Consider the following 20107-nt stretch of genomic DNA (forward strand, 5'->3'; position numbering starts at 1 on the left):
CCTGGCTACACTTACTGAGCAATTGCCCTATGTCAAATGCTCTTCTATGGTCTTCTTCATCCAGACCAATGAAGCATTTTAACTCCCAGCAAGCTTTGGGGAGCAATCCCATTATCCGCCTTGTTCGCAAATGAGGAAATGAGAGGCCGCCTAACTTGTCCAGAACACCACTACTGGGGGGAAAGTTATTATCCAAGCATGTGTTCCAAGGTCTACTGTCTCCAGTGCTTCTGGTTTCAGGGCACAATTTTCCACACTTTGCCTGGACTCAAACACAGCCAGGAAGCAATTCTTTGTTGTGATCTGTGACTGGGCAAAAATGGTGGCCCACACTCCTGACAGCATATCAGGGAGGCTCCTGCTAAGGCTGGGGACTGCTCGACAGGCTTCAAATCTGACAAGTCCAAAAGAATAGGCATCCCTGGAGCCATGCGTTTGGATAGACCCAGGTTTGCTCTGCCAATTTGCTGTGTGGCTCTAGTCGGGTGACTGCCCCTCCCTGGGTATCAGTCTCCACATTGGTTACAGGAGACCATGGCTCTCTATCTTGCCTGCAGACCACAGATGTGTTTTCACATGAACAAGGACCTTTTCTCCGAGGGACTCAGACACCTAACACTTCCAGTCATTCAACCTCTGGACTTAAGTTTTGCATCTAAGTGAACTGGGCACATTCATAAGCCTCCCTTCGGAAGGGCCCTTTGCTCTGTGCAGCTTAGCGGCAGGCCTATGTGTATTACTCTGGCACTGTGGGATGCATACACCTGTGTGCCATGGGCACATACCTTTGTGCTTCTGAACTGTTCCCTCAGAACTTCAGCTGGGTCCTGGTGGCAGGTCCCCCAGTGCAGAGCCCTGGCTTCAGCAGGCTGTTTGGACTGCCTCCTGGGAACCAAGGGCATTGCAAACCACACTGGAAGGGGAGGCCTGGAGTGCTGGAAGGTGATGACATCAACCTGGCCAGATAGTCAAGACTCTTCTGCTTCCCAGACAGGTAGACAGCTGCTGGACAGCCTGCATTCTGCAGAAACCAGCCCTCCTGATACTGCAGGTGAAGTCCTTGGTGTGCAATCTAAACACAGACACAGGCTTTCCAGCTCAGCTGACCAGGTAAGGGAGTTCTGGCTTGCCCTTTTTGTCACAGAGGGCATCAGCAGGGTACCTTGTCCTCCACCATAGCTCTCATGATCCCATTGGTTACCATGAGGACTCAATGATGAAAAAAACATCTAAAAGAGCAGACTTCTTGCTGAACAGGTGGCAGCAGCTTCCTCCTTCTGCTTCCCTAATGGTCACCCTGCTGTTTGAGCCCCCAGGGCTTGGATCGAACTCCATTCCATGGGAAGGGCTCCCCCATCCCTTCTTGAAGGAGGAACTTGCTTTAGCCTCAGAAAACCCAGGTCTAGGAAGACCCAGGCCCTCTCTGGAGGACCAAACAAACCTGGCTTCTGTAAGGCTTCTCAAGGAGATTGGGAGTGATGGGAGACAGCCCCAGAGGAACGGGCCAGTCTGGGAGTACCCGCCTGAGAACCTGAAAACAACAGCTATACCCCATCTTTAGGGTGTGATGTAAGATTTCATGTGGAAATAAAAGGTTGAAATGCACAGTTTAGCACACTGCTGCCACGCAGCTGCAGCCAAGGGTTAAAGGTTAAAGGTTCGCCCTGTCCCTGGTGCTGGTCAACGGTAAACCTACAAACCTGTAGGCTCTCCACCAGCTTGGAAAGTTCTTCCTCCTCCCCAGCTCTGACTCGCCACACAGACCTGCCCTTATATGGTGTGCCTAGCTCCTCATGGTCAAAGCCTGCTCACCCTGATCCAGTGTCCGGGTCTGGAGTAGCTGCTGTGTGGTCTGTTGTTAGACACTAGGAACAGAGCAGGACACAAGAACCTCAGCCCTCGGGCTCCCGGTCCTGTTCTTCAGGAGTTCCAGGATCTGAGGGCAGGATCTTCTTCTGCGGTTTTATTCTCCACCACTCCCAAGGGTCTCCCTCCGTGCTCAAGCCTGGTCAGACATGGGGCTGTTTGCAGGCTCTATTCGTTCCAACCATTTTTCAAAAGCCCCTTCACATGGGTCTGACAATCATACAATGACTTGGTCCTTGCCCTCCAAGTCTCAAAGTTCCGTACTCCCTCAAGGAGAAGGACCCTACTAGAGATCTCTGTGCAGACCTCTCAGGGTCCAAGTCATTCTGCAACACAACAGCAGGAGCCTCTGGTACCAATACTCCAAGCTCAGGGACTCCCAGCCCACTCTGCAGGAGACTCTGGGACTCCAAGCCAAAGGGAAAAGATGCTTCTTGGCTGTATAGTAAATCAGGGCCTCAGGGTCTAGACACTGGGTTTGAAAACTGGCTGCGTCACTGGACAGAAGATATGGGGATGGCATGCAGAAGGCAAGAGTAGAAGCTAGAGAGCGTGAGTCCTCAGAGGGCAGCCTGGTGTATCTTGGGGCTGGCTGGAGCCCTGGGATAGAGTCCTGTAAAGCTTCCTGGGCTGGGGTCCCTCTCTCAGTCCCTCTCTTGCCCCTGGGAAAATATGTGGGAGGCTTTCTGACTTTACTCCCTAGCTACTTGCAGGATTTCTGTGGCTTGTTCTGGTGGGCTGTTTCTTGTCTTCTACAGCAAGTTCTCACTGTCTAGTCTAGGTCAGCCTCAAAATCACCATCCCTCTGCCTCCGCGTTCCTAGCGCTTGGACTTCAGAAATGCGCTACTGCAAGTGTCACGGCAGACCTTGCTTTAGATGTTGACTAAGTTTACTTTGTTGAGGTAAGAGCCTACGATGTACCCTGTCCTCTTACCTGTAGCTCCCAAGTGCTGGGATTGCAGGGTACACTGCCATGTCTAGCCACTGCATTCTTCCCAGTTTTTATAGCCTCCCTGTACTCCAGTTTGTCATCTGTGAAGTGAGCACAAGACCCCTCCGTTGTCCCCAATCATCTCCCAGTCACACACTTTTCCCAGTGTTCCTTCAAGGGTCTCCTTCCATGTCAGAAAGCACACACAATAACTCATTTCTTCCAGAGCTCAGGTGCAGATCAGACGTGCCTCCAGAGTGCCTTGGTGAGACATGCCGGTGCCATTAGCATTTAGATTTCAACTTACATTTCAGTTGTGTGTGTTGCGCATGCACGTGAGCTCGCACATGCATGTATGTATGCATGCGTGTTCACTGGTGCACATGTGGAGGCCAGAGGACAGCCTTTGTGAGTCAGTTCTCTTCCTCCACCGTATAGGTACTGGGAATTTCAGGGGTCCTCAGGTTTCATGGTGTGCTGGGTTGTTTAGGTTTGTTTTGTGGTGGGGTGGGTTGAAAGAGAATATCCCCCGTAGCGTCTTGGTTCCCTGATGGAGCTGTTGGGGAGGTGTAGGGAACGTGGTCTTCCTGGAGGAAGTGTGTCACTGGAGGTGGTATTTGACGTTTCAAAGCCTTCCACCATTCCCAGTTTGCTCTCTGCTTGCAGTTTAAGATGTGAGTTCTCAGCTGCTACCCCAGCTGCCACGTCTGCCTGCAGCCGCACCTCCCCACTGTTATGGGTGTGGACTCTTGTCCCTCTGGAACCATAAACTCATGGAAACCTTCTCTTCTATAAATTGCCAGTTGTGTTTTAACACAGCAATAGAAAAGTAACCAAGATAAGTAGCAATCACCTTTATCTGGTCAGACATCTTGCCAGCCCTTGGAGTTTAACTCCAAACATCTGAGGCGGGGTTTGGAGCACAGATTATTCATCCAGGCACCCAAATCCTGGTGATGAGCTGGGAGTGATACCCCTGATTCCAGGTGGGGTACAGCTTTCTTCTCCCCATCACATTCATTCATTTATTCATGAGTCCTTAGCATATGCCTGAGTCCTGAGAGTCCCATACTGTCCCCTTGCAGAGGACAACATACACCCTGCTCACAGGACGCTGGATCTGCAGACTAAAACCTTCGGCATGGTCCCACTCTTGTCCGAGTGGCTCCTGCAACTTTCATTAACACCTTCTTGCCTTCCTAGGCTGAAGTCTGAGTGAAAAAACGTTATCCCTAGACCAAAGTGTGGTCTGGACTATCAAACCCCAGCTCTGCTCTCTGCAGGTGGAAGGTCCCAGGGAGGCAGCAGGGTCTGCTCATAGAAAGAAATGGCGGAATGGCACTTGGTTCTCACTACTTGAATCCTGATTTGCAAGTGGTTGGGATATTTGTAGACAGCACAAATGTTAGAAGTTGTAGAGGGTCCTTTCTGGCCAGCATCCTCCTCGCCTCTTCTTTCGGGCCGTGGGCATCTCCCCTCCCTGTCTCCAGCAGTGTGCAGAGCCTGGTGTATGCAGTATCTGAGATAGGTGAGTGGGTGGGACCAATGGACAGATCGCAGTGGCTCTCAGCAATCTATTCTTCCAGTGTCAAGTTGTGTGTAGAGACGCTCTTCTCTGGCTTTTTGTCCCCGTGACACTTCAATTTTGCTCCTGGAGAATGTCATTGGTTTTCCAGTAGTGCAGTGGACAAAGAACAAATGGCTTTGAGTTTATCGGTTTCTGCATCAGTGGCAGGAGGCAGCCTGTGGTGTTGGCTGTCAAAACCGAGAATTTAGACCTCGCTTCCAAAGGGAAGGCCTTGAACCAGTTCTCATAGCATCCAACTACAGAGGCCTATGCTAAGCTTTAAATTAAACCCTGTGCGCAAGCCACCTCACCACACTCGGGATGTGGGATAAAGGCTTGGGAAGGATGCTTGGAAGCTGTGTATGGCCCTACTTAAACTGCCCATTGCATAAAACTCTCTTTTCCCAAGGAGTTCAGCTCAGTGCTTTGTTTTTTAAGACACGATACTTTGTGAAAGCTATCAGGAGAAGCTGAAGAGATGGCTCAGTTGTTAAGAGCACTTGCTGCTCTTGAGAGGACCAGGTTAGGTACCACAACCATCTGTGACTCCAGTTCTAGGGAATCCGATACCTTCTTCTGGCCTCCACAGGCACTCCCCAAACGTGGAGCACATACTCATGCATACCCACATACATATAAATGGATGTGCCTCTTTTAAAAGTCATAAAGAGGATAATACATGTTATTTAAGAATTCCTAAGAAGAGCCAAGCATGGTGGCTCACACCTGTAATCCCAGAACCCAGAAGTCTGAGGCAGGCAGATTTCTGTGAGTTTAAGGCCAACCATAACAGAGAGACCCTCTCTCAAAACATGCAAAGTAATAGAAAGAAATCCATAGATGGTTGGAGCAATAGCTTGGTTGGTAAAGTGCTCACCATGCGTATGCATGAGGACCTAAGTTCTACTTCCAGAGCCCATGTAAAAAGGTCAGGCACAGTGACATGTTTATAATCCCAGCACTTAGAGAAGCTGAGACAAGAGGACCTCTGGGGTTCTGTGGCCAGCCAGGATAACCCACTCGGCAAGTTCCAGGCCAATGAGAGACCTGTGTCCAATAAAAGTAGGCTGTGCCTGAGGAATGGCATATGAGGTTGACCTTTGACCTCCACATGAATGCACACATGTGCCTGCATTCTGGCTCACACATGTGCACACACACATTAAATAAAATAAAACAAAACAAATACAAACAATTCAGATAGTTTGACTTAAAAACAAGTGTCATGTGTCATCTCTGGGCTTCTCCATTCCCACCTCACAGTCATGTTCTCTTTCAGTATGGAACTTCCCCAGACTACAACATGGCTCCGTGGTTTCTCTTGTTAAGAACAGGAACAGGAGCACAGTCAAGAGCAGACAGTCAGCCAGCGGCTGGACTTGCTGTCCAGACCATAAGCCTTAAGAGCGGTCAGTGCAGAGTGGTCCCATGGGAGTGGAGCAACCCAACTTCCCTGTACTCGAGGTTCTCTGAGGTCTTAGAGACCCAGGGAGACCAGAGTTTAAGCCCAGCCACGTGCAGCCCGGGCTGGGAGAGCCAAGTAGGCAGATGTGGCCACGTGCTGCAGCCCTCTCTCCTGTCACATGTCCCAGGGCTTGACATGGCCCAGCTTCCTGCAACCTGGCAAGGCAGCTGCTCTCCACCTGTGGGAGTCTGTGCTGTCACTCAGTGTCCTCCACTGCTGTCCTGGGGAAGCCACTGAGGTTGAGAGAACACAGTTTGAGGCCCCCATCTTGGCGCTAAAGGGACACACAGAGCACTTGAACTTGACCCTGGCACTGCCATTTCCTAAGTGTTGGACTGAAGGAGGGAGTTGGGGAATGGAGAGCAGCTAGGTCTCTGTGTGGGGTTCAGGCTTTTCCCTAGGGGTACTAGGAGCCATGACAAAGTTTATACAAAGGAGGAAAACTGCCCTGTGCCCTTGGAAACGTGGTGGGAAGCCAGGGACAGTGGTCAAGAGTGAACTGTCGAGGGCTCATCAGGGGCAAAGGTATTTCTGTCATTCAGAAGCTGTCACTGCAAGGTCCCAAGCTGATGACAGTTTCTTTAGAACGTGATGAGCCTGCAGGGAGATGGGGAAGAAGACAGGACAGACACCAGATGCCCTGTGTCAAGGAGGAGCCGTGCCCTAGGGCTAAAGGATCTGTCATTAATGGAGCCATGCTTTCTGCTGTGCCCCCTTGTCAGGACTTTGAAGCTGTCGGTAGCCATTAGGTTACCATTAGTAACCATTGGTAAGTTAGTAAGTCTTGGCCTGTGTTGTCCCCAGGTGCCTTTTACCTACTTGGGGCAGAGGAGACAACACTCTGGCTGTACTTTGGGTCCACGGCTTGCAATGAAGGCATTGTAAACGACAGAGCAGAGCCCAGCTTCCCCAGAAGGGACTCTTTGGGCCGGGGCCTGTGGTCAGTGTTCAATGTCAGCTACTCTTTCTTCTCTTGGCCGTGACAGAGTCCCCAGCAGAAGCCTCCTCGGGGAGAACGGGTGTGTTTGGGCTCTCGGTTTGGGGGATGTGGTCCACTGTGGGAAGGTATGACAGCTAGGGCTTCGTGATAGCAGAGTTTGCAGCTCAGCTCGTTCCATTTTGATGGATCAGGAAGGAGAGGGCTGAAGCTGGAAGGGATACAGGCTGTCCAGCCTTTAAAGTTGACACAACCTGTCATCCACAAAGTTCATGCGCGAAAACCTTGGGCCACAAGTTAGATACATCTGGGCTTAGAAATCTCAAGGCCTGCCCATCCCCAAATGGCTCCTCTAGCTGGGGACCAAGTATTCAAACACATTAGCTGTGGAAACATTCTACACTAAATAGTAACACAGGTGAAGAGGAGCTGCCAGAGGAAGCCCCCAGTCCAGACCCTTCCCCATGACTTCATCCTTCTCGGGGCTCCTGAGTCTAGCTCTGTGAAGGGGACTAGGATAGGGTGAAGGGACCCTGCAAGACCATACTTCTATTAGGACAAGACCTCAGAGCTGATTCAGTAGGGAGTCCAGTCACAGCAGGGAGAAGGGACGTCATAAAGGGTGGTCTGAGCCTGGTCCTTCGCAGAAGAGAGGGGTCAGAGCCCCCAAAAGTCAGGAGTAGGCAGGGATAAAAGTGGCAGCCAGGTAGAGTGCCAGACAGGGCCCTGCTTGGTGGGGGTGGCAGCAAGCAGGTTACACAGTCTCTTCTACATACAGCCGCTGCTCAAAGTAATTTAGGCTAAAGTGAGTTGGCTCAGAGCCCACTGGAGGCAGCTCTGGCCCCGGCCCTGGGCCTCCATGTGTTCAGATATCACAACACCCACCCAGCCTTGCACTGTGCTGTGATTCCAGCTAGACGGTTCCAGTCAGGTCCCACCCACCAGGCCTCTCCCTTGGGTGACTTCAAGCCTTTTCCTCACTTGACCCAGAAGATGTAAATCTCTGGAGGGAAGTTCTGAGAGAATTTGTCCCTTCGAAGGCCATGTGGCTGGGAGGATTCCAGGTCATCTCTTTCAACTCTCTGATAGGTGGTCACTGAGTCTCTGCTTGCATACCTCTGGCAATGGGCAGCTCACTTCCAACCAAGAACACCAAGTTCAGACGATTCTGAAAGTTACTTTCTGCTGTTCACTGACCTTGGGTTTTAATTCTGTACCTGTCACGTGCTGTGTGCCTTAGGCAGGAACTCTCCTGGCACTCAGCACCCTCGTATCTGAGGTGGGCTTGGTAAATGTCACCCTCACCTATAATCAGGTCCCTGCTGTGCTAATGGACACTGTTAGAGGGGCACTGAGTGGCGAGTCCTTCCCAACCCTGCCTGCAGTGGACTCCACGACATCCTGATAAACACGTACATCATGTAAGCACAGCAGAAATGTCACATGTCATGCTATGTGCCGTGGGCCACACAGCAGCCTGCTGAGAAGCACAGGTTTTAAAAATCTGAAGCACAGGGACGTGAAGTGACCTGCCTGAGGTCACACAGCCATCACCTGCTCAGTGAGTTAATAGACCCAGCTAATTATTCAAGCCACCTGGCCCCACCCCCCAGAGAGTCAACCTTGTAGAAGAGACAGAGCTCTGGGGAAGCTTCCTGGAGAAATTGTTTCACTTGGAATTGGAAACAGAATGGGAGGCAGGCATGGATGTGCGCTGAGGTGGAAGAGCCTGTGGTGGGTGTTTTTGAAGGATGATGAGCAGACAGCTCTGTGGTCCTGTGGCAGTGTGAGGCTCCACACAGCCTAGAGGCCCCAGAGCCCCATGTGCAGCAGCTCGGAGGATTCAGGTAGGCTTTAGGATTTTTGGCAGGAGTCTTTCCAGTACCAAAAGAACCTAGGAGCTTTTATCACACTTTGATGGCCCAGAGATGTCTGCTAGTTTTTGAGTTCTGGGCACTATCATCAGGGACACGTGACAAAGACAGGAAGTTAAGGCAGCTCCAGGGTCGGTCCTGTGTCCCTGTTGGTGTGACAGGTCGGGGGGAGGAGAGTATGTAAACACAGGGTGGTTGACCTAGTTATTTTCCTATTGATGTGATAGACACCACAGCCAAGGTAAATTATAAAAGGAAGAGTTTAATTGGGTTCCTGGTTTCAGAGGATCAGAATCCATGATGGCAGAGTAAGGCGTGACAACGGGAACCACAGAGTTCAGACTTGCAATCAGGTAGCAGAGACTGCTCTGGGGTGGCAACAGGAGACTCAGGGAGCCTGAAAGCCTGTCTCCAATGAGGCCACACCTCCCAGTCCTTCTCAACAGTTCCACCAACTGGGGACTAAGTAGTCAGACATAAGGGCCTTTGGGGACCATTCCCATTCAGACCACTACAGGGGATAAGCCTTTGGCTGGAGATTCAAAGGCTAGTGAGAGGGATGGATCTGGAGGGGTGAGCTCCAAGGAAGAGAGCTGGTCATGCAGAGGCCCACTAAGTCATGTCTTATGCTAGCCCTAGCCCCACCTGCAGTGTGGGGATTGTGTTACTCATTGGCCTGCTCCTGCCCCCCTGGCTAACTCCTTTACACCACAGCCTCAGCTTCCTCAGCTAGGGTAGAGGTGAGTTAGCGCAATGTGAGTCCCACAGTATTGTCGTAAGTTTATCTCAGGATATAGGCAGAGTGGTTCCAAGGACACAGGCCACTCTGACTGCTCTAACCTAGCAGCCCTTGGTCTTTACTCCTTTGCCGCTCAGCGACACATTCCTCCTGTCTGTCAGGGCCTCTGGCCAGGAGCTATTCTCCGTGTTTGGCTGCACGGCGTTCCCCTCCATATGTGATAGTGTGTACTGACCCCAGGGCAAACAAGCACATGGAAGACAGCAAGTGGTGTCAAGTCACACGGCACCAACTTATGCCAAGTCTATCTAGACTACAAGGTTTAACACTAGCCCCATGTCTTTCAGGCCTCCTTCTAAAAGCACCTGAGGCAAAACAGAAGCTGGTGAGGTGGAACTAGCTGGAAAATAATGTCTGCTTGGTGTTTTGGCATGGGTGCATTGCTGCCTTAGTTCTAGTGAGAGCAGGGTCGCTGTTCACACCACCCAGGCCAACTCCAGGACTCCTGGAAAGGTGCCCAGCCCTCAGCCACAGGAGAACTGCTGGTCTCCCTTCTAGTGGGTCTTCTCTAGAAACCCTCAGAAGGGCAGGGTCCTCTGGGCTCAGTAAGACTGCTGCTGTCTCCCACAATCCCTGGAAGCTATAGGAGCAGATCAGACGTTGGGGTCCAGCCCACCTCCACTGCCCTATCCCTTAGGAAGTAGACAAACACAAGCGGAGCCCCGTGGGCCACTTTTATGTTCATCCCACAGTCTGCTCCTGGGCTTACCCAGCTCCACCCAGAGCCAGCCTCACGCATGCCTCTACCAAGTGCCCGGACTCGACCTGCCCACCACGTGCTAGTATCCCCAAGCAGGACTCCCAGCCTTCCCAGTCCTAGGCTCTGCAGTCTTTCCAGCAGTTCCTGGCTTGGACTGTCTGGTCTTCAAACAACTTCCTCTTGACAGTGATTTCATTTCGTGAAGTATATATATGGCCTCTGTTTTAACATTTTTGGTTGTGAGCCTAGCCTTTAATGGCTGAGTCATCTCTCCAGCCCTTACCATCATCCTTACCCATACCCAATCCCTCCCTAAGACCCCAACCATGGTCCCCGCAGGAGCAGTGAGCACGGCAGTGGAGCTGGCTGTCTAAGCAGGGCAATCATGCTCCTCTGCCGCTGCAGCAGGAGGATGCAGGGTACTGACGTCCACTGTCCCGCCCTTTGGGTCCGTAGTCAGCCTGAACCTGACCTCAGCTGGGCAGTGCAAGCTGCAGAGCAGACTATGCAAGACCAGTGCTTTCCTTGCAGGAGCTTGATCCCAGCAGGTCGTGGAGCTCCTCCCAGGACTTGGGGATTAGCACTGGGCTTCCCACAACACCCTGGCATTCTCCAGATCTGGAAGCAGCAGCCCGACTTTGACATTAAACAGCTGTGGATTTTGAGGTAAAATGCAAAACAAAAATTTCAGGAATGTGTGAGGTAAGAGGCGATTTGGAGGCAGCTGAACACTTGGTCTCCCCTTGGGGCTGGGTCCTCAGGGTTGCAGAAATGTGGGGTGCTGTGACTGTGGGTTCTAAGGAGGGACAGTTTGTGAGACTCGGTGTCATAAGGTCACAGGTCAGCCATTTCCATGCTGTGCTATTGGACAAGCCTAGCTACCTCTCGGATCCTTGGCTCTCTAAATAGTGTAAAGCAGGTGAGTTTTATCATCCATCCTAACTGGCTTGGACTCTGACTGCATAGCTAACCTAGAACTCACAGCCTTCCTCCCTTGTTCTCCCGAGTGCTTGGACTATATATAAGGATGCACCACATCTGAACTGGGACCACTCCTTGTTATTGGGCCTCACGGTTTGTGCAGCTGATTTGGTGTCTCCCAAGAGGGTTTAGCCACAGCCGGATTAGAGCCCATGAGAGGCCCAGGCCTAGATTCCTGTCCTTCCCTCCTCGCTTCTGCTTTCATTTTCCCAGAATCCCCTGGGTCCTTCCTCTGCAGCAGACATCACACTCACGGATGGAATTCTGCATTGGTAAAACAGACCAGGTGTCTGTTCACTCTGAGATTTATATCAGCTGTCTCTGAAATAACTGGACACCTAGTGTGGACAGAGCTGGGAAGGAAGGGATTCTCGGGCCCTCCATGAGAATACCAAGGATACATATGCATATTGCACAGCATAGAGAATCTCAGAACGGTGTGTAGGAGTCAAGGAGAGAAGGGCTGGGCCGGCAGGCTGCAGGTCACCAACCATTCCTGCAGTTTTAAGGTCCTCAGTTATCTCTGCAGTCACCTTATGGGGCTCAGACATGAAATGACTTGGCCAAGTTCTCACAACACTCACAGGCAAGGCGGGGCCCACTCAGGATGGCCTGCTTTGAGGCCTGCTCCTCATCCTGGGCAATCAGCAAACGTGCAGCAGTGAGCCTGTGGTCCCAGGGAGCTCCATAGAGCCTACGGGTCTTCCTGTCCCCTGATCACCAGGCATACTGAGGAAATGAACCATCTCTCACATCCTTCCTCTCCCAAGCCTCCTGATCTCAGCAGGGCCCTGCATTCCTCAGGCCACCTTACTCGGTGGCTTTGCCCAGTGATGCTGGCATAAGAGACTCTAAATGAAAGGCAGCTGCCTCCCTCTGGGGGTCACAGCCCCAGGGCAAGGCTGGGAGGCTGATATCCAGGCCCCACACAAGGCTTCAGTGAGAGATGTGGTCCAGCTGAGTTGGTAAGAGGAAGCCAGGAAGAGACTGGTCCGTGTGTGTGTGTGTGTGTGTGTGTGTGTGTGTGTGTGTGTGTGTACACATGCGTGCATCTGCATGCACACACATGTTTATTTAGAAGGGAGAAAGAGCTCCAACAGGGACTAAGAGATGAAAGTCAGATGAAGGGCCAGAGACAAAGCCTACTACCAGGAACCCAAGGCCAAAAGGGCAGAGCTTGGCAAAGCCCCAGAGGTAACTGATGGCCTTGGAGTCTAAACTTAACTGTGGAGTCCCTGACATCCTTAGGAATTGTGAGGAAGTTCTTGTTTGGTCTGATTGGAGCCTGGCATGGCCTCCTGGAACACTCATCAGCACCTGGCAGGGGCTTACAAGCGACACACTCCTGGAGACCACAGCCTTGTGGTCATGTCAGCATGTAAGCATACGTGTGACCTTCTTACCCTGCTGAGATGTGTGTGTGTGCGCACACGGGTACATACATGCTGTGTATGTCGGCAGTGCTAAGATTCAACACTCACAGCAGCTTGTCTGTCTTCTCTGCTCTGGTGAAACTACCTCCTAACTCCCAGCCCTGCTGGGCACCCACAGTGTGGCTGAGGACTGGGTTTGGGCCAGACTTGCAGTTTAAGGGCTGAGGCCTGTTCACTGCATTTGCAGACCACAGGCCTGTTTCCAGAAGGCCCATTCTAAGGCCTGCTGTAGGATGGTCCTATAGGATGGATGGCCTTGGGGACCTGAGACCTCAGGATGTGACCCAGGCACATGCTTCCTAAGGAGGTGTGATAATAGCTCACTTCTGGGGGACTTTCCTCCTGGGAGGACACTGTGAACATTCAGATGACCTGTGGGACAGCAGGAGCACTTGAGCTCAGAAGAGCTGAGGTCATACAAGGTGGTGAACAGGCAGAAGATCCCACTGGGATGTCTATTGCCCTTGACTGTTGTTCTAGTCTCATTTTGGTTGCCATAATAAAACCATCCCACCAAAGCAACTAAGGAAAAAAGGTTTTATTTAGCTTATAATTCCAGGTAACAGTCTATCGTTGCAGAGACCTCACAGAGGCAAAGAGCTTGAAACAACTGGTCATAACACATCCACAGTCAAAGCAGGGAAAGTCAGTGCACCCATGCTGCCTGCTCGGCTGGCTTTCTTCACTCTTGCACATCTCAGAGCCCAGCCTGGAGAATGATACTGCCCGTGGTAGACTGTATCTTTCCACGTCCATCAGTAATCAAGACAGTTCTCCAGTTAAGGCTCTCCTCCCTTATAGATCGTGGCAAAACCCTCCAGATTGCCACCACATCATGTCTGAGGTGAACTCTCTAATTTTGCCCTGTCAGCTTCGAAATACCATAAATACTGTCCCATTCCAGGTGCCAGATGGAACCAGACTGTCTGGGTTCAAATATTGACCCAAGAACTGTGCTACTCCAGACACATCACTTCACATCTCCGATCTATAAGATAGACATCATAATTATACCTACTTCGTGGGTTGTCACGGGAATTAAGTGAGTTACTAGATGCATTTTGGCATTTGTCCCCAGCACTTTGTAAGCATATGTGTCACTTCTTCTAACTCTTGATATAACCATTATTGCCTCTGTCTCCCTTCCTACACTCATGTCTAGCCCTCTGGTCCAAGCTGAGTCCCTCCTTGTTCCTTAAAACTGGGAGACCACTGATACAGTACCAACGCCCGCTCAGTCTTTCTCTGAAGCTAGCCTCTCCTAGAGCCAGGCGCTCTCCCCCCCTCCAGCTCTATACCATAGATTCTCCCGCAGGGCTGATAGGCCATGGCCCAAAGATAGCGGCAGAGCCCCAAGTATGGCTTCCCAGTGTGAGAAGTCATCAGTCCTCAAGCTTTGGCCCCACCTCTCTACAACCCAACCCCTTCAAGTCCGGCCTTGTCCATTCCCTTAGCTCCTCCCACCTGCCAGCACCAGCCAATGGGAGGAGGCAGGTGGAGCTCTCTGTCGGTGCACAGACCAGGTAGGAAAGAACATGGTGACAGTGATGGCAGCCACTGTCTCAGAACCACACTTGCCTGTCTGAAAGTCTGAAGCACAAAGCTTTTGGAGAGCTTGTGCGGTCCTGAGAAGTTTGGGGTTCGGATTGCAAGGGTTAGTGGTGCTCAAATAATCCAAACTCTGGATAAGCTGGAACTAGGAACCACTTCTGGGTCCTAGGCATGTTCGATAAAAGCGACCCTGCTAGAGCGCTGACCAGGAGAACCAGCATCATCCCGTGCTTAGCACCTCTGAGTGTCATGGGAATGGTGACCAGCCTCCTGGAAAGGCTTCGTGTCTAAGCCCCTGTCTGTCTCCTTCCCACCCTCGCCAGCGCATTCTCTCCACACATCTTTCTGATGACTCCAGGGAACAGCTGGGCTGCTGTTTTAAGGTTTACATTTATTTTATTAATTATTACTGTTATATGGGGAGCGAGGTGCATGCCATAGTGAAGAACAGTGCTGCGGTCACTTGTAAATCTAACTGTGTCATTAGGCTTACATCATCAGGTTGCAGGCACCTTTTCCCACTGAGCAGTCTTGCCATCCCCCTGAGGTGCTTATCATGGAGAAGAAGGAAAGGCGGTCCCTGCTTTCCTTCCTCTAACCTTCCACTAAGCTTGGCCTCAGAGTCCAAGATTCATCTTCCTAACGGCCCTCCCTGGTCTTGGCGGGGCTCTGCCACAGCTCCTCTCTTCTTCCCTGGTTTGCCTCCTTCATCCTTTGAGTCAGATACCTGCAGTCTGTCCTCCTTGGCACAGGTCTCAGCCACCCCTCCTTGGGTCACATGAGAAGAATGGATTCCAACTGCCCTGGAGACACCCCTGCCGGCATCAGCTGTGGGTCTGAGGAGCTGGTGAGGGAAGGGAAGGGCCCAGAATGATATCTCTGCACCAAAAAGGCACCTGCTGCCTCTGGGGAGAGTCAGCCACAGACCCAGTGTCTGACAATTTCCCAGCAGTTTGAGCAAGAGGAGATGAAACTCATTGCATAGAGAGGCAGGTGGTGAAGCTGGAAGACCGTTCATAGTGTATAGGGGGGACTGAAGGAACGATGACATCATATTGACAGGAAAATTGAAGGCCAAGTGCCTGGGCCAAAACATAGCTGTGTCTCTTCAGTTCGACTCCTTAACCTCTCTGGACCTTTCTCCCCATAAAACACCAACTCACCTTTGCCTCCCTGGGAGGTGTGAGAATCAAGCAAGAGCGTGAATGAAGGCCTTCGGGAGGGGCAGAGTATTGGTGCAGTTAGGCTGTGACTAGTGTAAAGCAGGTATGACTTTGGTTAGCCACCAGAAAGAACATCCCCACCTGAAAAGTGAAGCTCTCCACTCTGAAGAGACAGTGCTAATTCAGGCCTCTGTTTCCCCATCTGAGAAAAGCAGCTGCAATGGCTATCTTATAGGATCACTGTTGTTCAGTGGCTGGGACCTGTGAGGTCTGTGAGCATGCCTCCTGTTAGCTGCTTTGAGTGACTGGCTGGCACCATGGCTCCTGACAGGCAGGCTGGGTGGGAAGAGTCCTGGCTTAGGAACCACACAGGCCTGGCTTGCAGTCTGCCACTTAGCAGCTGTGTGGCGTTGGGCAGGTTATTTTACTTCTCTGGTCAGCTCCTCAGCCGTCAGTCAGGGATGATGATAAACCTACTCTGTGGGGTTACGTGGAGATCAGATGAGACAACACCAGCATTTACAGGGAAATGAAGTTTCCCTTTTCCACCCGCAAGTGGGAAATTCCTCTGAGACACCCCAGCCCTCCCACACCCTCTCACCCAGTGCTCTCCTTGTCTGCCTCGGCCTGGCTTCCCCCGTGCCACCTGTTTGAACTGTCAGACACTTAGTCACAGCAATGATGGTCAGGAATCTTCTTGCCTTTTCCTGCAAGGGCTAGGGACAGCTCCATTAGGAATTCCTGGGGTCCCTTACCCCTCCCTTCCACTCAGACCCGTGCCCCTGCCCTCCCAGTTCCCAGGCCCCCTTAATACCCGTGAATCCATTCAAAACTTCAGTCTTGGCTGTGTGATGGGCCAGGTTGCCCGAGCAACAGCACTACTTATTTTGGGATGGATCAGTAAGCCTTTCAAAGGGTTCCAGCCAGGCTCTGAGGAGTGAAAGGTAGGAAGGGGGAGCAGATGAGGGTGAGGTTGCAACCCCCTCCACCCCCCCGTGAGACAGAGAGGGCCTGCTGAGCTAGGCCTGGGACCAGGGCTTTCGTAGCTGACATAAAGCCCACAGTCGGGACTGCAGGGAGTTCAGCAGGCTGGCTGTCCCTGGAGTCACCTCCCTGGAGGACTTAGCATCTCAGTATTTCCACTCTGGCCTCTAGTGTGTTTGGGCTGGTGAGCCATGTCTTCACCTGAAACATAGGAATGCCACCTCCCAGCGTGGAAGACTCAGCGAGGACTGTGTGCCAAGTGCTTCTGAGAGTCAGCCCAAGGCAAAGTACATCCTGAGGAGGTTGTAGGGTAGAGGGTAGGGCAGCAGGCTGTAGGAGCTTGGGGTTCTGGACACATGTGTGCCTTGTGAAATGAGAACTTGGGGACAGTCCCTACCGAGTTGCTATCTTTGAGGGTTGCCTGGTGGGGTGGGGGTCATGGCAGAGGCAGAGCCCCAAACTTGGTGTCCCAGATGTTGCCTAGTTCCAGGGCCCTGGACATTCATGGCTCATTGAGCATCCAGCAGGAAAGGCTGTCCTTTGAATTCAGCTCCCCTCAGGCACCGCCCTCTGGAGCCTAATTAGGCTTTCATTCCCTCCCCCCCCCCCCCCCGTGCCACGGGCAGACGCCCCAGGATTTGGGGCCAATTGCTTGTTTACGAGCCCAGCCCCGTCTGTCTTGGGAAGAGGCCCAGAGGCGCAGCCAGTGAGCTAGCAAGCCTTTCCCACCCCGGAGCCAGAACTTGGTGGCCAAAACTGGTGCTGCTCTCACAAGTGCTTTGCTTGTTAGTGTGGATTGAAGTGCCCCACTCAGCCGTGGGTCATTTTTCCCCCAGGTTTGGGACCTTCTAGCCACTTGACAAGCTTCTTGGCTTCATCCAGCCTGGGAGAGTGACAAGATCATGCACTCTGCTGAGCTTTCTGGAGGATCAAATGAGCTTTCAGGCTCTGGCATCTTCATCAGCTTCCATTAAAAAAGTCAGTTCCTTCCCTGTCCCTCCTCCCACCCCCGGAGACCTTCATGCCCCCTCTAGACACATTGGCCTGTGGCACTTTATTCTGTGTCCATCCTGGCACAGTCAGGGATTTGGAGGATGTGGTTGTTAACACCGCTCTCTCAGGACTGGTAATTGATCTTCACTAGGCTTGAGTGACAGTCGTGGCAGCGAGGGAGCACACAGTCACTGGCCTTTTCTGGACCAAGCCCAGGCAGGGTTGGCTCTAGTGGGTACTGGGAGAAGAGGGGAAGGGAAACGAATATGCTGGGTGTTGAAATCAGCTCATTGGTCTCTTCCAACCTGGCAGTGACCATGGGCAGGGGATAGGGAGTTGGAGCTGAGTGTCTTCATGCTCCAGGTGAGGGGTGCAGGCTCCTCCAGAGGAGAGGAGATAGGAGAGAACCCCCGCCACCATCCCCCCTTGTTGGAATAGAATCCAAACACTGGTTCCACTGGGACCCAGCAATGGCTCCGCCCTGCACCACAGCACCCTCTGCTGGCATAGGAGTATGCAGGAAAAATGGCCTGGATGTGCCTCTTCAGATGGGGTCTCCGCATCTTGCTCTGAGAGCAGTAAAGGCAAAGGGGTGATTTAGGAACCCAGTTATTCTTGCTCAGAGCACCCCTCCCAGCCCCGTATCCCAGCAGACGAGCCAAGCTGCCATCTGGGGCCATGAGGGGACAAGATTAATAAAGCTGTCTGGCCCAGGCGAGAGCCTGCTGAGGAAAGCCCCGGGGCATTGCATTACCGCAGCCCCATCCCTACCCTCTCTGGCCTAGGGGCTCCCATCTGTCAGGGGATGGCAGGGCTGGGTCCTGCTCCTACAGCTTCCAGCTGGCTCAGGGGAGGAGCTACGCATCTTTCCCAGGCTTTGTGTTTGGCTGCGCAGGTCAGGCCAGGGATGTTGGGGATGAAGGCATGGCTCCTCCTCTCTCAGGGCTGTATCTGTCATGTCCCATGGACACTATTTTGCCAGGAACTCTGGTTTTCATTTCAATGACCTGTGTCTGGATCAGACATACCTCACCAAGCAGGTCAGCAAACTCAGGCAACTTGGTTATCATCTGTGAACCTCCGTTTCTTCACCTGTAAGAATGGATGCTGGGACCCACAACCTAGGTAAATGTTTAATAAGAGACCACAGGAGAAGGCTGAGCAGAGCCTGGTGCTTGGTAAATGTGTTATCTTATAGTTACTATTAATTGACATAGTATTGGAGCAATTAATTTAAATACGGGGCCACTTAGGGCAAAGCCATTTGTACCCATGCCAACTATGTACTCCATCCACGGTCCTCCCCACACCAGTGATTCGGGTCAGACATCCGTTTACTCCCGATGTGTGCTAACCCTGAGAACCACAGTACCTCCGCCTCCGAAGTCTTCCCTCTACTCTGGCACTGTTGAGTCTTTCGGCCACCTTTGGTTTCAAAGCGGATCATTGCAGTTCTCAGAGTGACTATTCCAGGTCTCAAGTGACTTGATAAGGTGGGGCTGTCCCAGGCTCTGATGCAGCAGTGATAAACTGAATGGAGCCATATTTTCCAGGCAGACAGGAGCCGAACTGTGGGACAGGCTCTCCAGAAGGACAGAGAGGAAAGGGAGTGAGGCAGCAGAGGGTTTCAGCCTCAGAGATTGGAAGCCCTGTGTGCCAGATGACAGCGTGCTCCTCGGTGAGGAGATAAGTGCTGGCCACCCAGTCCTCCTAGACAACCCATATTCCCCCTGCCCAGCAGCTGTATTCAGAGGAAAATGATGCATGACAGAATTAAGACCATGGCCTGGGATGACAGATGAGTGTGATGGTGCTGGACCAGGGCTGGAATCGGGGGGGGGGGGTGAAGAGGGCTTGGGAAACCATGACCCAGCCCTACTCCCCCAAGTCCCATGACTAAGCATGGATTCACTGCAGAACCACACCTCTTGAATGACCCTAGAGCTGTGACAAATTGGGTGGCTTCATCTTGTCCAGTGAACTATCCCTGTATGAAGATCTTGGACTTGTCAGACCTGGATGCCCTGTCCTCTACCCTTCCAAGAGTTCTTTTCCTTTTCAGTAAGAGTCCTGCCAAGGCATAATACATAGACCCTTCCCTCCTGCCAGGGCCAGTTTTGGGGGAATCCTCACCAGACAGACCAGGTAGGATGGCAAACAAAGGGATGGATGGACGGATGATGGATGGATGGATGGATGGATGGATGGATGGATGGATGGACGGACGGACAGACGGAGTATATAAATGAATGGAAGTTGAGTAGATGAGTGGGTGGATAGATAGATGGGTAGGTGGATGAATGGATGGACAAATGGATGGGTAAATAGATACCTGAATGGTTAAGTAGATGAAAATATGAGTGAATTGGTAGGTGGATGGATGGATGGATGGATGGGTAAGTGGATGGATGGGTGGGTAAGTGGATGGATGGGGTGGGTAGGTATGTGGATGGGTATATGTGTGAATATATGTATGTATGAATGGATGGATGAATGGGTGAATAGATGGGTTGATAGATGAATGGGGTGGGTAGGTAGGTTGATGGATGGACATATGGATAGACAGATGAATCAGTTAATCAGCAGATTAGTAAAAGAAGGGACAGTAGGAAGGAGAATCTGTCACTGTCCCCAAGTGGGTTTCACTTGAGGGAGAGCATGAGAACAAGTGTTTTGAGACCTTAAAATCCTCTCATCTCTCCTGAGAAAGATCCTCAACCCAAGCTCTGCCAATAGACCTTCTCCTGGGTCTGTTCTCTAACACAGCCTAAAGCAGGTCTGGGCTACAGAACTTCCCACACATGTGACCAGCATAAGCCTCCACAGAGTAAGGCCAACTTCCTTTGTACGGCTGGGAGCTGA

General features: G+C 51.9%; 1 protein-coding gene across 3 annotated transcripts in view; it reads left to right on the forward strand.

The window, feature by feature from the left end:
* The window catches only part of Tspan18 (tetraspanin 18), a 114871-nt gene that overhangs the window by 70863 nt on the left and 23901 nt on the right, over window positions 1-20107 (forward strand). The window contains exons 1-2 of one of the 3 annotated variants that reach the window (XM_005364124.3): window positions 1040-1110; window positions 10672-10806. The exons of 1 other annotated variant lie outside the window; for it this stretch is intronic. The gene's annotated coding sequence lies outside the window, so the exon portion shown is untranslated. Of the gene's footprint in view, window positions 1-1039; window positions 1111-10671; window positions 10807-20107 lie in introns of those variants that run through there. One more of the 3 variants, XM_013352568.2, reaches the window with a different exon arrangement.

Source organism: Microtus ochrogaster, assembly GCF_000317375.1.
Source record: "Microtus ochrogaster isolate Prairie Vole_2 chromosome 14 unlocalized genomic scaffold, MicOch1.0 chr14_random_1, whole genome shotgun sequence".
Lineage (NCBI taxonomy): Eukaryota > Metazoa > Chordata > Mammalia > Rodentia > Cricetidae > Microtus > Microtus ochrogaster.